We start from the raw sequence: 16,407 nt of genomic DNA on the forward strand, positions 1-16,407 counted from the left end.
AGCTTGAGTACTGCATCCAGTTTTGGGCCCCACAATTCAAAAAGAATGTGGAGAAGCTTGACAGAGTTCAGAGAAGAGCCATGTACATGATCGGAGGTCAGGAAAACAGACCTTACAACAACAGGCTGAGAGCCATGGGGCTCTTTAGTCTGGAAAAGTGGAGGCTCAGGGGTGATCTAATGGCCACCTATAAGTTTATCAGGGGTGACCACCAGTACCTGGAGGAATATTTGTTCACCACAGGGATGCGTTTGCGCAGGTGTTCGCGCCGGCGGGCGGGCTGGGAGGGCCAGGAGTGGGACTCCTGTACGGGTAGGACGTAGACACCACACAGGTCTACAAACAGCAGCTTAGAATGGTGTCTACGAGGAGTGCTGCTAGGGCCTCTGCCCAGGGGGACAAGGCTAACCGGGGCTGGTCTGAGGCCTCCACCCAGACCGAGCCCATGGGGAAGCTGATGTCCCCCTACCTCCCGGCTTGCGGGGGATCCCCAGCAGGGCCGGGGGGGGCAGAGATTGGGAGCCCCCACACCTGTCCGGCAGGTGCCCGGCTTAGGGCTCTGGAGGCACAGGTGAGGGAGCTCCGGGAGGAGGTTAGCAGGCTGAGGGGGATCAGGGAGGCAGAGGAGGAAATTGACAGTTATTTCCTTTCCCTGCAGGACCAGGCACCCAAGGAAGAAGCAGCCCAGGGAAGGACCTCCACGGCAGAGTGGCAGACGGTCACAGCCAGGACCGGAGCGGCTCGCAGCGAGCAGGTACAAGCTTCTCCAGTCCGACTGGAGAACAGGTACGAGGCCTTGGCGACTCTGCAGGAGATGGAAAGGGAGGAGGAAACCCTTGGGCAGGAAGAAATGCCACATTCTTCACATTCCAAACAGATCAAGAGATCTGAGAGGACCCAGAAGAGGAGGAGACGCGTGCTCGTCATAGGCGATTCCATCCTGAGAGGTATGGAAGGGCCCATTTGTCGCCAGGACCCTTCAGCACGAGAGGTCTACTGCCTGCCTGGAGCTAAGATTCAGGATGTGACGGAGGTAATCCAGGCCAGGATCAAGCCCACCGATTACTACCCCATGGTCCTTGTCCATGTGGGTACTAATGATGCGGCCAGGAGAACCCCAGATCACCTGATGGCGGACTACCAGGCTCTCGGCAGCGTGCTGAGGGAATTTGGTGCACAGGTGGTATTCTCTTCCATCCTACCAGTGAACGGACATGGAAGACGGCATGAGAACTGCATCCGAGAGACCAACTGGCGGCTTCGGCAGTGGTGTCTCGAGGCAGGCTTCGGCTTCCTGGACAATGACCCACACATTACAACGAGGGACATGCTCAGCTGGGATGGGCTTCACCTGTCCCCCAAAGGTAAGCGTGTGTTTTCTTCCAGGTTGGCGGATCTCCTCCGGCGGGCTTTAAACTAGGCTCGTCGGGGGGAGGGGAAGATGAGGGTGGGGGAGGCTGTGGACCACCAAACCAGGTGGCACCCACAAGGACAGCCCAGCCTGAAGAAAGAGAGCTTTGGGAACGTGAAAGGCAGGGGGTGGACAGCAATACGGCACAGGTAAGGAACGGGAAGGTTAGGGACAAAAAGCCCTTTAGGACTTGGAGTGAGGGGGTAGCAAAAGCACCAGTCACAGGGCTCAAGTGCCTATATACTAATGCTAGGAGCATGGGGAACAAGCAGGATGAACTAGCGCTCCTGGTTGCACTAAACGACTACGACTTAGTGGGGCTGACGGAAACCTGGTGGGATCCATCCCACGACTGGGCGGTACATATTGAGGGCTATAGATTGTACAGAAAGGACAGAGTGGGGAAAAGTGGGGGAGGGGTTGCGCTCTATGTTAAGGAGCAATATACATCAACCCTCATCAAGACAGAATCAAAGGATGAGGAAGTAGAAGGACTGTGGGTTAGGCTACATGGGGGGCAAGGAGAAAAGGATTTGGTGGTAGGGGTCTGCTACAGACCCTCACATCAAGGGGAAGAAATAGATTTGGGGCTCCTGAGGCAACTCTCAGAGACCATAAAAGCTAAAGAGGCGGTGGTCATGGGGGACCTAAACTACCCGGACATCTGCTGGGAGACACAGACAGCAAAGTCCCACCGCTCACGCAGGTTTCCAACCTGTGTACAGGACCTCCACCTGACGCAGGAGGTACATGGTCCCACTAGGGGGAATGCCTTACTGGATCTGGTATTGGCAACGGGGGATGACATAGTAGGGGACCTACAGATCGGTAGCCATCTGGGGGACAGTGATCACCTAAAAGTACAATTCAACATAAGGCGTCGAGTGGGTAAGGTAACCAGTAGGGTGAACGTGCTGGACTTTAGGAAAGCTGATTTCAGCAAACTCAGGCGATTAGTGAAGGATGCACTGCAGAGTAGTAGTTTTGAAACGATGGGAGCCCAAGAAGGGTGGCTGTGCCTTAAAGAAGCTATCCTTCTCGCACAAAGCGAGACGATCCCCGTGCGAGGTAAAAGAGGGAAAGGGGCCAGGAGGCTTCCCTGGCTGACCAGAGAAATCCAGGGCAGACTAAGGGCCAAAAGGGGAGCACATAAAAAGTGGAAACAGGGAGAGATCACCAAAGAGGAATATACCTCTTCTGCTCGTGCTTGTAGGGAGGCAGTTAGACAGGCCAAAGCTACCATGGAGCTGAGGATGGCAACCCAAGTAAAAGACAATAAGAAATTGTTTTTTAGATATATAGGGAGTAAAAGGAAGGCCCAGGGAGGAATAGGACCCCTGCTAAATGGGCAGAAACAATTGGTGACGGACAGAGGGGACAAGGCTGAACTCCTCAACGAGTTCTTCGCCTCAGTGTTCCTAAGTGAGAGGCATGACAAGTCTCTCACTGGGAGTGTAGGGAGGCAGCAGCAAGGCACCAGACTTCCATGCGTGGACCCTGAGGTGGTGCAGGGTCACTTGGAGGAACTGGATGCCTTTAAGTCGGCAGGCCCGGATGAGCTCCATCCGAGGGTACTGAAGGCACTGGCCGACATCATTGCAGAGCCACTGGCGGGAATATTTGAACGCTCGTGGCGCACGGGTCAAGTCCCGGAGGACTGGAAAAGGGCCAATGTGGTTCCCATTTTCAAGAAGGGGAGGAAGGAGGACCCGGGTAACTATAGGCCAGTCAGTCTCACCTCCATCCTTGGCAAAATCTTTGAGAAAATCATCAAGGCTCACATTTGTGAGAGCCTGGCAGGACAAATTATGCTGAGGGGAAACCAGCACGGGTTCGTGGCAGGTAGATCGTGCCTGACCAATCTAGTCTCTTTTTATGACCAGGTCACAAAACGCCTCGACGCAGGAGGAGGGGTGGATGTCGTATACTTGGACTTCAGGAAGGCCTTTGACACGGTATCCCACCCCATACTGGTGAACAAGTTAAGGGGCTGTGACTTGGATGACTGCACAGTCCGGTGGGTGGAGAATTGGCTGGAGGGTCGCACCCAGAGAGTTGTGGTGGATGGGTCGGTTTCGACCTGGAAGAGTGTGGGCAGTGGGGTCCCGCAGGGCTCGGTGCTTGGACCGATACTCTTTAATGTCTTCATCAGCGACTTGGACGAGGGGGTGAAATGTACTCTGTCCAAGTTTGCAGATGACACTAAGCTATGGGGCGAAGTGGACACGCCGGAGGGCAGGGAACAGCTGCAAGCAGACCTGGACAGGTTAGACAAGTGGGCAGAAAACAACAGAATGCAGTTCAACAAGGAGAAATGCAAAGTGCTGCATCTAGGGAGGAAAAATGTCCAGCACACCTACAGCCTAGGAAATGACCTGCTGGGTGGCACGGAAGTGGAAAGGGATCTTGGAGTCCTAGTAGACTCCAAGATGAACATGAGTCGGCAGTGTGATGAAACCATCAGAAAAGCCAATGGCACTTTATCGTGCATCAGCAGATGCATGACAAATAAGTCCAAGGAGGTGATACTTCCCCTCTATCGGGCGCTGGTCAGACCGCAGCTGGAGTACTGCGTGCAATTATGGGCGCCGCACTTCAAGAAAGATGCGGATAACCTGGAGAGGGTCCAGAGAAGGGCCACTCGTATGGTTAAGGGCCTGCAGGCCAAGCCCTATGAGGAGAGATTAGAGAAACTGGACCTTTTCAGCCTCCGCAAGAGAAGGTTGAGAGGCGACCTGGTGGCTGCCTATAAGTTCGTCAGGGGGGCACAGAAGGGAATTGGTGAGTATTTATTCACCAAGGCGCCCCCGGGGGTTACAAGAAATAATGGCCACAAGCTGGAGGAGAGCAGATTTAGATTAGATATTAGGAGGAACTTCTTCACAGTTCGAGTGGCCAAGGTCTGGAACGGGCTCCCAAGGGAGGTGGTGCTCTCCCCTACCCTGGGGGTATTCAAGAGAAGGTTGGATGTGTATCTAGCTGGGGTAATGTAGGCCCAGCACTCTTTCCTGCTTATGCAGGGGGTCGGACTCGATGATCTATTGAGGTCCCTTCCGACCCTAGCATCTATGAATCTATGAATGGTCATAAACTACTGCAAGACTGTTTCAGGCTGGACATAAGGAAGAATTTCTTTACTGTCCAAGCCCCCAAGGTCTGGAACAGCCTGCCATTGGAGGTGGTTCAAGCACCTACATTGAACACCTTCAGGAGCAAATTGGATGCTTATCTTGCTGGGATCTTATGACCCCAGCTGACTTCCTGCCTTTTGGGTGGGGCCTGGACTTGATGATCTTCCGAGGTCCCTTCCAGCCCTAATGTCTATGAAATCTATGACATCTATGAAAAAGGGGTTGTGAGTTTTGGCAAATGAAAAGCCTGCCTGGTTCGGGCTTGGCCATGTAGATTCAGTGTGGGTGACATTTTGCAAAGTTGCCATTTTGCAGAATTTGCAGGCTGTGAACAGAGAGGTCTCAACTGCAGGGCTGACCAGCTAATAGCATTGTGAAGGAGTGGGGTGAATGAAGAGATAGAATTTGCTCAGGCAGAAAGGCTAGGCCAGCCAGAACCCAGCAATGTGGAGCAAGCAAACAGAGGAGTCTGAGGGGGAGGTCACTGGGGGAGTTTATGCTCAGCCACTTTCCTTTAAACAAACCCCAAACATGGAAAAGTTTGTTCCTAAAGGTTAACTATTCAAACATTACCAGAGCATGGAAGTGGACAATACAGTTGTAACTATACTGCAACCCTTCGTAGAGCTATAATGAACTTTTCAATATAGTTAACAGTAGAAAGATATAGGTTCCTAAGTCCCATTTTCAAAAACAGTATGGTTATTTAAAAGTTTAAGTCCTGTTGACTATAACTAGGAGAATTAGGAGTGAAAATCCCAAATATTTTCCTTGAGACTTAGGTTTGAAGTACCTAAATCATTTCTGAAAAGGAGACTTCTGTTCATAGGTGACAGGCATTTTTTGGGAAATGTACCATTGGTCACTGTTAAAGTAGGACTCTAGGCTCCTAAACTACTAGGTACTTTAAAAATTATGCCCATTTTTCCTAAATTTTTAAGACAAACTAAAGATGTAATGTAAATAGACTACCTTGATATCAATCAAACTGCTTCTAATTGTGCTAGGTTTAATTTTCACCCTTATAGGCTATAGTAATAATCTGCTATATAAGACTGTTTAGTATTACATGTACACATGCATTACATGGACACTCAAGGCATTTTCTAATGTAGATTTATGACTGTCTCAAAAATTAATCTAGAAACATTCAGAACAAACATAGACATTTTATATCTAAAAAAGCATGGCCTAATAATAACACAAAGGCATTTCATCATTTTCAAAGTAATGGAAAGGAGACAGAAAGTCATGTTTTCAGTAGGGATGGACCAGTTTGGCAGTACTGTTCCCAATTACACTTATTGTGAAAAATAAAAGGTCCTGACAACCTGCAATTAGTGTCTACATTGTACAATTTGTTTAAGCCAATCAAGACTTATATAGAAAAAAATATCATTTTACTCATTTTTCATTTGTAGTATGGTAATGTTGTGGGGGTTATGTGTATATATATATATGCTGCTAGGATATACATACTACTATACATACTGCTAGAATATATTTATTTCAGCAGTATGAACTAAAATACTTAGGAACTTAGAACTGTTTAGTATTACAAAATAATTGGTCTGACTTCAGCAAGACTCAACTGTTTTACTTTATAAATTAATTCCCATTTAAGGTTATAACAGTTTCAGCCTTCTTGAGCTGTTTAATTTCTTGCACTTTTTCCCATTTCTGACAATAATATATTATTTCAGGCATTTTACATGTATGCCAGATATTTTACTTCCTCTCTGTTTTGCCACAAGAGGAAAGATGTCCCAGTGATAAGACTATAAAAGACATTGATTTAGTTTCTGCAGGCACTTGTGCACATGACACCATTACCATGTACATGTGACAAAAATGTCACTTTGTGGCTTAATGGTGTCACACTGTACTCATGCAAGAGTTTGGGGGGGTTTTAAACAAGTTTGCATTGTTGCAAAGTAAACTACACCCTGATATAGTTTAATTTGCAATGATGCATTGCAGTTATTAGTTAGCTCGCCCCTCAGCTACAGGAGGGGCAGGCAGAAAAGAAGGATCAGGCGGCTGCTGAAGGCAGAAGTGACAAGGGGCCTGATCCTTTTTTTTTTTTTTTTTTCCGGCGAAACCTGCCTGCCTCTCCCGCAGCGAGGGGGCGAGCCACTGGCGGGCTGAGCAGCCCCTAAGCTGTGGGGGGGCCCAGTTCTTCCCTTCATGATGGTGGCGCCCCCCCCCCCCCATGGGCCACCTGGATGAGCTGCTATTGGGCCAGGTGCTGCCCCAGCTTGGGGTCGGGGAAGAGTTGGATCAGGCTGGGTGCTGCCTCCGAGCTGGAGCAGCACCCAGCCTGCTAGCAGTCTGCCCGGATGGCCCCAGGGGATGCTGCCACCACAGAGGGAAAGACCAGCCCCCCCCACAGTTCAGCAGCCACATGGCCTGTTGGCAGCTTGCCCCCTGGCTGTGGGCAGGCTCCACCAGGAAAAAAAAAAGGTTCAGGCCCCTTGCTGTAACAGTGATGGAAAAATAAAACCCCTACATTGAAATGGTGGGTTTCATTTAAAAATCCACTGTGTCAATTTAGGGGGCATAGAATGCAACCCTAAGCCCCCATCACAAGTACAAGCACCCTTCTTCTCCACAGAACATCCTGTGTGATCTTGGGTAAGTCCTTTGGGCTCAGATTCTTAAAAGGATTTAAGTGCCAAGCTCCTAAACTTTTCTGGCTGTGCTTGTGCAAAAGTCAATATGACTTTTGCACAAGCACCATGTCAGCTAACCTTTTTGCCTTGTTATGTTTCAATAGGATTCAGTGTTATCAGGATGTCACAGCACAGCATTGCATTACAGTCAGGGGCAGTCTTTGTGGTGAAGGGATAGATCCAGACCAGTAAACAGCAAAGTTCACAAAATGGAGAGAAAAAAGTTCCCTTTTTTAAGGCTTTTTTCATTTAAAAACTCTAGTAGATCAACCGTGACCTGATGCTACTGTGCAGTAGCATCAGAAAAAAAAACTGTGTGGGGATGGTACTGTACAGGAACCCTGAAGTACTAAATGGCTGCACAGTAACCCTACAGTACTAAATGACAAGTACTAAATGATGGCGCAGTAACAACTGCACAGTCCATCACTTATATAGACATAGCCACTGAGGGTTTGACTCACAGAGGGGACACATAGGTACCTAAGTAGTTCCTTAGGCAGCTAGGTCCAATATTTAGGTATTATCAGCATTCACAAATACATTTCTTACATGCCTAGTTAACCTCATAGACAAAGGAAGTTTCTTGGGTTTAGTTGATAATTTGCTGAATGCCCCTCATACTCTGGTTATTGGGAGCAAGCACCAGAGACTGATGCATGTAGTACTCTTTCCTTTGAAAAGGAAAAAGGGTAAAATAATTGATCTGATTTTTTTTCTTATCCTACTTTTACACCCATTCACTCCAAGGATGCAGACCTTCAGTTAGGTTCACAAAGGTTAATGGAATGTCTCTGATTTATGCCAGTTGAGGATCTCTCCCAGAGACTTCAGTTGAGTCAATCCTGATGTACAGTGGGGTCTAATTGAAAGGTCAATATTATCAACAAGAAGTTTTTAAATGGAAAATCTGTATCTCAGCATACACATCAGTTGGGGCAGATGCTTTGAACCAGATTCCTCTGTCTTTATTATGGACTGCACCAAAAACTGTAGTAAAAACTGCCTCCTACTCTCAAGTTTGGGAAACTGAGGTAGAAAACCCAATCTAGCTTTTGAACTTTTCACCTTGAAACCCTTTCTAATACTGTATCAGTTTTGTTTGAAAACAAAGGAGAATGCGCAGGGTATCACTATGCATTTTTATATTGGATACATTTTCTCTGCTGTTTGTAATGATTCCTGTGAAATACTATTAACAGCAAGAGATTACTCTGTAAAGTTTATGATGGTAGCCTTGCTGATACAAGCAATATCTTCTATTACATTAATGTTCCATTTAAATAACATATTGCCAGCTGCTAAATTTATATATTTTTCCCCATAGATGCTCTGTGTGTGTGTGTGTGTGTGTGTGTGTGTGTGTGTGTGTGTGTGTGCACGCGCACGCGTGCGTTCGTGTGCATGTGAGGGTGCAGGTCTGCTTTTGCTTTGGATTCATTTAGCATCCAATGCAGTTTTAATGAAAGATTGTTTCAGTGTTTCTTTAAAAGGTTTATGACTCAATGCATTTCCATGGTCCTTCATAGAAAAGTTATTTATAAATTCTGTTTCTAATATAGGAATAACATTCAGCTATTAGCTTGACTGAGGCAGACTCACTGGGGAAAAAAAGGAAAATTAAAGTGAATTAGGTCAGGAAACCTTTCAAGTTGTCCAGCTGAATTTTGTACACCATCATGACATTTCACCCTGCTTTTTTCTGCTAAAATACATCAGCCAAGCTGATAAGCTGTTTCTTGTGGAAAGCACAGATGCAGAACTAGTCAAATATCCATTTCCAAGGAGTTCACCTCACCACAATCTATTTGACAAAACACCAAATCAAGGCCACTGATTTCTCATGATTCCAGAAAAATGGAAATGAGTGTGGAGAGCAATTGGTATTTGAGAAAATGAACGTTGCACGGGGTGCAGAGCTGAAATCATTTAAGCGACTGTCTCTGTAATGGGCTAACCAGTAAAAAGCCCCCTTGACTGAACTGCAACCTCCGACTTCAATACCACTTTGTAAATGGAATGGAGGTAGAGGAGGGAGAAAATTTATCGGAGCACTGAAGGGAAGAGAAGAGAAAAAGATAGTAAGAGCTCTATAACTGCCTACCTGAAAGCTTCTGTCTAAACCTTAAAGATGCATAGAGTTATATAATCACCTATAAATCCTTTGAAAACAAACATAGAGGGGGACAATTTGTTGTCCAAGTGCAGACTGTAGTGACTGTGGTTTGGAACATGAAACCTGGCCAAACAAAATAAATATAATTTGAAAGAATAATAGGTACTTCTTTCTACTTCTTAGTCAAGAAATCTTTAGTGAAGGATCAAGTCATTTCACACACACACACACACTCTCACTATATATATATTTCTATATATATGTTTAATTTATAGCTAAGGGTGGTGCAAGTTTCACATTGGTAAATGTGTGGTAAGGGGCACTGTGAACTGGTGTAATTTACCTACTGAAGGGCTGGGAGAGAGGGTCATGGCAGTAAAATAATTTATAAAAAATGGGAGATGAATTAGTCCCTGTACTGCTAACACCTGGCCTCATAAAAACTGCAACAATCAAATTCTGTAGGGTTGAAAATAATTTAAAGGATTAAACACATTAAAAGGAATATAACCTCTAAGGTCTGGGTCATAAACTTCCTCTATGGGTAGATTATTCTAAAAGCTTCTACTAAAATTTCTTGCCGCCTCCAGGCCACCGCAAGAGAGACTATAGAGAGTTAAGTGCAGGGCAGGGAGTTACTGCATACAAAACTGTTTTGTGGGTGTGCTCTGTCCCACAGCAAACTAAACTATGATAAATTAGCCCTGTTTCATTCAGGCTTACGCTATTCCAATTTAGTTTTCAGTTACCCTGGAACAGTTGACCTCACCATGCCACCTGATCCTTTTAACTCAGTGAGCACATCTACACATCCATTTACTCTAACCTAAGTTTACACAGGTATAAGCTAACTTGGTGGCAGCCCTTTCGGGCTGGCATCTCCACATGCAGGGATTAGGGAAGACTTGCACCCAGTTTCCTGCAGCCCTGCCACCGGGTGCAGATCTAGATTCCAGCTACAGCTAGCAGCACCTGGCAGTCATCTTCAAAATCCAGCCCTACTCCCTGAGCTGTGGCCAGCCCGTTCCTTGCCCAGGAGCAGTGTGCAAAAGAAGGCACAGCATGCGGCAGCTCTTTCTTTAGCCACTCTGCCTCCCCACGTTATGGCTGCTCCAGTACCTGCTGCTGGCAGTGTCAACCAGTACCCCATGCTCCTCCTGGCTGCCACTTGGCCCTGCTGGCCTCCCACGCCAACTGCCACTTGGCCCACGGTGCCCTGCCCAGCTCCCTCATGCACAGCAACTGCCTGCCTGGTTGCTGACCACTGTCCCAGGGCCACTGCCACTGCTGCATCACTGCTGCTGGCAGGGATGCCAACGAGGGGCTCCATGATGCCACCATGGGGCTGCTGTCACTTTCCTGGGCCTGCAGCCCCACCACCTGTGGGCCCACTATCCTAGCCAGCACTGGTGGCTGCATGTCATCCAGCACACCTGGGATGATGAGCAGTAGCTGGAGGCATTCTGCATGACCTGGGCCACCTTCCAGGATCTGTTTTAGCAGCTCTGGCCCCACCTGGAGTGGCAGGACACTGGCATGCACCCAGCCCTCCCCACAGACACCAGCTAGCCCTTGCCATACTGAAACTTGCCACACTCACCAGCCTCTAATATACCAGGCACCTGTTTGGCGTGGGTAAGACTGCCACCAGGGAGGCCATCCTAGAGATGTACAGGGCCCTCAAGAACATGCTGGGGGACACCATGCTCCTCATCCACAACCCCCTGGTGGTGGTGGCAGGGTTCTGCTCCCTAGGGTTCCCCTGCTGTTTCAGGGCCCTGGAGGGACCCACTTTCCCATCACCTGCATTCAAGTGACCAAATTCAGGTTAGCAACCAAATTCAAGGACAATGAGAATTCCTTCTATAGGTACATAGGTAAAAGGAGGAAAACCAGTGGAAATGTGGGACCACTGCTCAGTGCATCTGGACATATGGTCACTAACACCAAGGAGAAAACTGAACTCATGAATGAATACTTTGCAGCTGTATTCCACCTGTCTAAATGTGATAGCCTGCTGAATGCAACTATGATGCAGAATAGTCACAGTAGGGATGATCACCTACCAACAGTCAACATGGAGCTGGTGAAAGAACAGCTAGAGAGGCTGGATATCTATAAGTCAGCAGGACCGAATGAACTCCATCTAAGAGTGCTGAACAAACTAGCCAAAGTCATTGCAGGACCACTGGCAAACCTCTTCGAGAATTTGTGGCACTCAGGAGAGGTCCCAGAAGACTGGAAGAGGGCCAATGCCGTGCCCATCTTCAGGAAGGGGAAGAGAGAGGACCCAGGGAACTATAGGCCAATCAGCCTGACCTCAGTCCCAGGAAAAATCCTCAAAAAAATTCTCAAGGACTCAACATGCAATGAACTAGTAGAAATTAAAATTCTGAATGACACCCAGCAGAGCTTTGTCACAGGTAGGTCATGTCTGACTAACCCCATCTCCTTCTATGATCTGGTTACTCACCACCTGGATAAGGGACATGAGGTCCACGTCATTTACTTGGACTTTAGGAAGGCCTTTGACTTGGTGTCCCAGGAGGCTCTCAAGGTAAAACTAGGGGACTATGTACTCAACAATTCAATGGTCAGATGGGTGGGAAACTGGCTGTGTGGTTGGACCCAGAGAGTACTAATAGACGGATCTGTGTTGACTTGGCAGAACATAGCCAATGCGGTGACCCAGGGTTCAGTATTTGGACCAATGCTTTTCAATATCTACAATCAATGATGCAGATGGGGGTGAAAAGCACACTGGCAAAGTTTGCAGATGATGCTAAGCTTTGGTGAAGTGTGGCCATGCCTTAGGGTAGGCTGAAGATCCAGGCGGACCTAGAAAGATTAGTTCAATGGGCAGACTAGAACCAGATGCTGTTCAACACTGAGAATTATAAAGTGCTCCATTTGGGGAGAAAGAATCTACAACAAACTTACAGGCTTGGTGGTGCTCCTCTAGCTAGCACCACATACAAAAGGGACCTGGAGGTCATAATTTACCATTAAATGAATATGAGCCACCAGTGTGATGCTACAGTTAGCAGAGCAAGCAATATGCTGGCATGTATCAACTGATGCATCTCAAGCAAAACTGAGGAAGCTGTTCTCCTGCTCTACTCAGCATTAGTGAGACCGCAGCTGGATTACTGTATCCAGTTCTGGGTGCCACACTTCAAGAAAGATGTGGAGAACCCTGAGGGAGTCCAGAGAAGGGCCACTCTTATGATTAGGTGTTTGAAGAGCAAGCCATATGAGGAAAGGCTGACAGATATGGGACTGTTCAGCCTAGAAAAGAGAAGACTTCAGGGGGATTTAGTGGCAGCTTACAAATATATAAACATAATAACAAGAAAGCATCAGGGGCTAGGTGAACAACTATTCACCAAAGCACCCCAAGGGAAAACCAGGAGCAATGGTCATAAACTCCTAAATAAAATGTTTCAGACTGATTATAAGGAAAAACTTCATGGTTCGTGAAGATTGGATGCACACCTTGCTGGGGTTATTTGACCCCAGCAGCCTTTCATGCCTAGAGCAGAGGGGCTGGACCTGATGATCTCAGAAGGTCCCTTCCAGCCCTAAACTTCTGTGAATCTGTGAACCTGCCCACCCCAAGGAGACTGGCCTTACTACAGTTTCAGGGAATTTCACTCTGTGGTCCTGCAGGCTGTCATGGACCACCACAGGACCTTCACCCATGCGATCGCCTACTGGCAGGCAGCACCCACGATGTCTGTGCTTTTCACAGCTCCAGCTTGCTGGGACATGTGGAAAGTGGGTGCTTTGTGCTGGGGTGCTGGGCCTGCAGCTGGGTACCATCACAGACCTGTCCCTGCTTATCAGAGACCCTGCCTACCTGCTCCTTCCCTGGCTGATGCAGCCCTACACTGGCCACCTGGACCCCCACCAAGCAGCTGCCTGCAGTGCCCAGCACAGGGGCACAGAACGGGAATGGCAGCCCCATGGCAGAGGCAATGTCCCATTGCACCTGCAGGCACAGGGCAGACTGCTGGGGTGTGCTGCAGGCAGGCCGTGTTGCCCAGAAGCTGCCTGCAGGCAGCCCTGGGGGGCTGACAGTCCTGGTCAGAGATTGAAACAGCCTGCAGCATCCTTCAGCATCCTGCTGGCCCTGATAACACTGCCCTGGCAGCTGCATGGCAATACAGTGACAAGCAGCAGGGCTGGGGTGTTGATAGGCAGGCACAGGTAGACTGTGGCCTGCCCAGGGGGACACTTAGGGCCTGCAGTGCCCTCAGGCTCCCTGGTGAGTGTGCTCCAAGGCTCAAAATGTCTGCAGGCTTTTATAGCTTGCAGACACGGGCTACCCATAGCCCAGCCCTGAGGTAGGAGAGGCTCCTATCCTGCAGCCCTATGACTCGCCTCAAACTGGCCCCCTCATGGCTTGGCAGACTCGGAAGCAAACTTGCTCCCAGGGCACATCTACACATGCGGTACTGCACATTAACTAGTTACACTTAAATTTGCTACTTGCATTTGCAAAGTAGCAAATATAAGTGGGATTAAGTGTTTTTACTTACTCATCAGTACAGTAAGCATGTGCATGTGTAGATGCACATGCTTACTGTGCCGTTAACTATGCTAATGTGCAGTACCATGTCTCATGTAGATGCGCCCAATATATATGTTCATACATCCTGGTCTCTTCTAGGAAAAGATGCCCATGTTCCCTCATTAGGGACAGAGATGCCATTATCATCTGCATGTGGGAGAATGCATGTGTGTGTGTGTGTGTGTGTGTGTGTGTGTGTGTGTGTGTATGTGTGTAACATCCCACATACTTCTGTCTGATTTTTACTGCAATACAGACAATTCACCATTCTTTATTTAATACTGGCAGTGTAATTCTGATGCTCAGACCTAAAAACTGATTGATCACTACAAAATTATTATTGGTTAAAACAGCAAGAAAGACTAGTGAAAAAGTCAATATTAAGTAGCAATTCCTTTTTTTTTTTAGAGTTAAATTTAGTCTTGAATATTCTAGTTTCTCTTGTTGTAGCCCAGACAGGTGTTATTAAGATGAAATGTTAATAGCCTCTTCTCTTTATTAAGATCCTTCAAAACCAAGTACAGTCAGAGACAATGCCTAATAACTATTGTTCCCAGCAGAATTTTTAGTCAGGAATTTATTTAACATATTAACTGGTGAACTAGCACATCATATTATAACTGCTTTGCTGGATCCCACTTTTTAATGGAATATACAAGGGTTCACTGAACATGCAATTTATATTAGATGTTAACCCTCTGTCAGTCATGTTTTTCAGGAGTTAGGGTACATCAAGAACAACTTTGCTTTGTCCTTCTGCTACATCAGGTTCTGTTCAGTCCAGTCATCCAGTGGCTAAAGTAGAAGAATGAGCACCAAGGCATTTCAATTATACTCCCAGGTCTGCTGCAAGCTTCCTTTGTAAGTAACTTGAAACAAATTCCTCTATAGGTTTGCTCTTCCTCCTGATCATCCAACACCTACTTAACCATATAAGAGAGGAGTGATTAGGCTAAAGTCTAGTTCAAAGTGACAAACCTCCACTACTTTAGCTTCACTAGCCATCTATTTATAGTCCTATGGGCATGTTTACACTTCAGCAGCAACTTGCCCTGGCAGCCTGTTCTCTCTCTTCTCCAACCTACCTGCTCCTGCATACATGCTCCAAAACCAGAAATATGTCTGTGAGACTGCTCCAGCGTGTCCTTCTCTGAAGAAACTTCATAGCTCAGTCTTGACTGCAGAGGCATAATTGCTAGGGCCTGCACCATGAGTGGCAGCAGAGACTGGGTTGGCTGTGGTGACTGGGCAGGTAGTGGCAGTGGCTTCTGTTCTCTGCTTTCTCCAAGTACACACCCAGGGTTGCTTCCTAAGTTACTGCTTGTTGTGGTACTGCACACAATTGTGCTTGAGAGAAGTAGCTGGGAATTACTCTGGAACAGCATCACTGGTGTACAGGTTTTGAACATCCAGGACTGAGTGGGTGAACTGGGCCTGCTTTTGGGTTATCCTGGTTAGGATAGAATGCTGCTTTAATGCAGACATGCCCTATTTAACTTTGTCCTCTATGTCTACCAGAAAAGGAGGAAAGAACCCATACTAGGCTGAACCCATACAAGACCAACTATTAGCACACACATGAGATCTGGCATGCATGTACAAACCTGGATTTGTGTTCACACCTATGGGAAATTATTAAAATTTTGCATGCAAATAAGTCAATTGTGTACAACATCCTTGAGCACTTCATAACCTGGCATCTATAGAACATATGTATATGCAATAAAAGAACACAGTTATGCACAAGCGACCTGGTTTCCTTTAACAATGAAAATACATGTTTTTTCAGATACTGTATTCTTTTTTCATGCCCTTGATCTTATGAAGGCAGCAATGAGAATTTCACTTAACGCAAAAAGGAAGGCAAGTATCTGAACAGGGCATTTTTCATCCTACAGTGATATTAACAAATCTATCATTTTAAAAAAGATGATGTTCACAATTATATACTTTTAATAACCTAAAACCAGCCTAGGTACTGTTTAGTAGAGATGGCAGACAACTTGCTTCCTCTCAGAAATTGACCTTTTGTATAATAATAAATGTGAGTCACTGAACTAGCTATAAGTTGAAACCATCAAACAGAGCATGAGATTGTGTTGCTTGAAACAAACATATAATGAAGGGCAATGGATAAAGTAAACTAATAAGTGCTCCATCTTTTATAGGGTTTATTTTAAGCTACTATCTGTAAAATAGCTTAGCTTGGTAAGCTTCAGAATAATTAAACAGAAACCCACCATATCAGAGGTTATAAGGATAATTTATTTTTCTTTCTTTTGCATCTTCCATATGTTGATTTCAAGGGAGTTTAGAAATAGAAATCCCATGGCCATTTCTGTCAAGAAAGGAAGAATTATTGGCCTTTACTTATAGATGGTGAAAATAAGTCACAGAGCTTGAGTGATTTGCCTTAGGTTATACTGAAAACAGTCTAAGGCAGAGATGGGAATAGAACTCTGATCTGGGCCATGAGTAAAAGACGCTGAGGCAGATCCTTAGCT

The 16,407-nt window shown here is 46.6% G+C and overlaps 1 long non-coding RNA gene across 1 annotated transcript; it reads left to right on the top strand.

Annotated features, from left to right (window-relative positions):
- The first annotated feature begins 286 nt into the window (after window positions 1–286).
- Window positions 287–3,366, top strand: LOC149871615 (uncharacterized). The gene is made up of 4 exons (XR_016440543.1): window positions 287–786; window positions 878–1,033; window positions 1,206–1,364; window positions 3,295–3,366. It is a non-coding gene; the product is annotated as an uncharacterized LOC149871615 (long non-coding RNA).
- Window positions 3,367–16,407: the final 13,041 nt, after the last annotated feature.

This window comes from Crocodylus siamensis, chromosome 2 (genome assembly GCF_052110815.1).
Source record: "Crocodylus siamensis isolate JL-2025a chromosome 2, ASM5211081v1, whole genome shotgun sequence".
NCBI classification, from domain to species: Eukaryota; Metazoa; Chordata; order Crocodylia; family Crocodylidae; genus Crocodylus; species Crocodylus siamensis.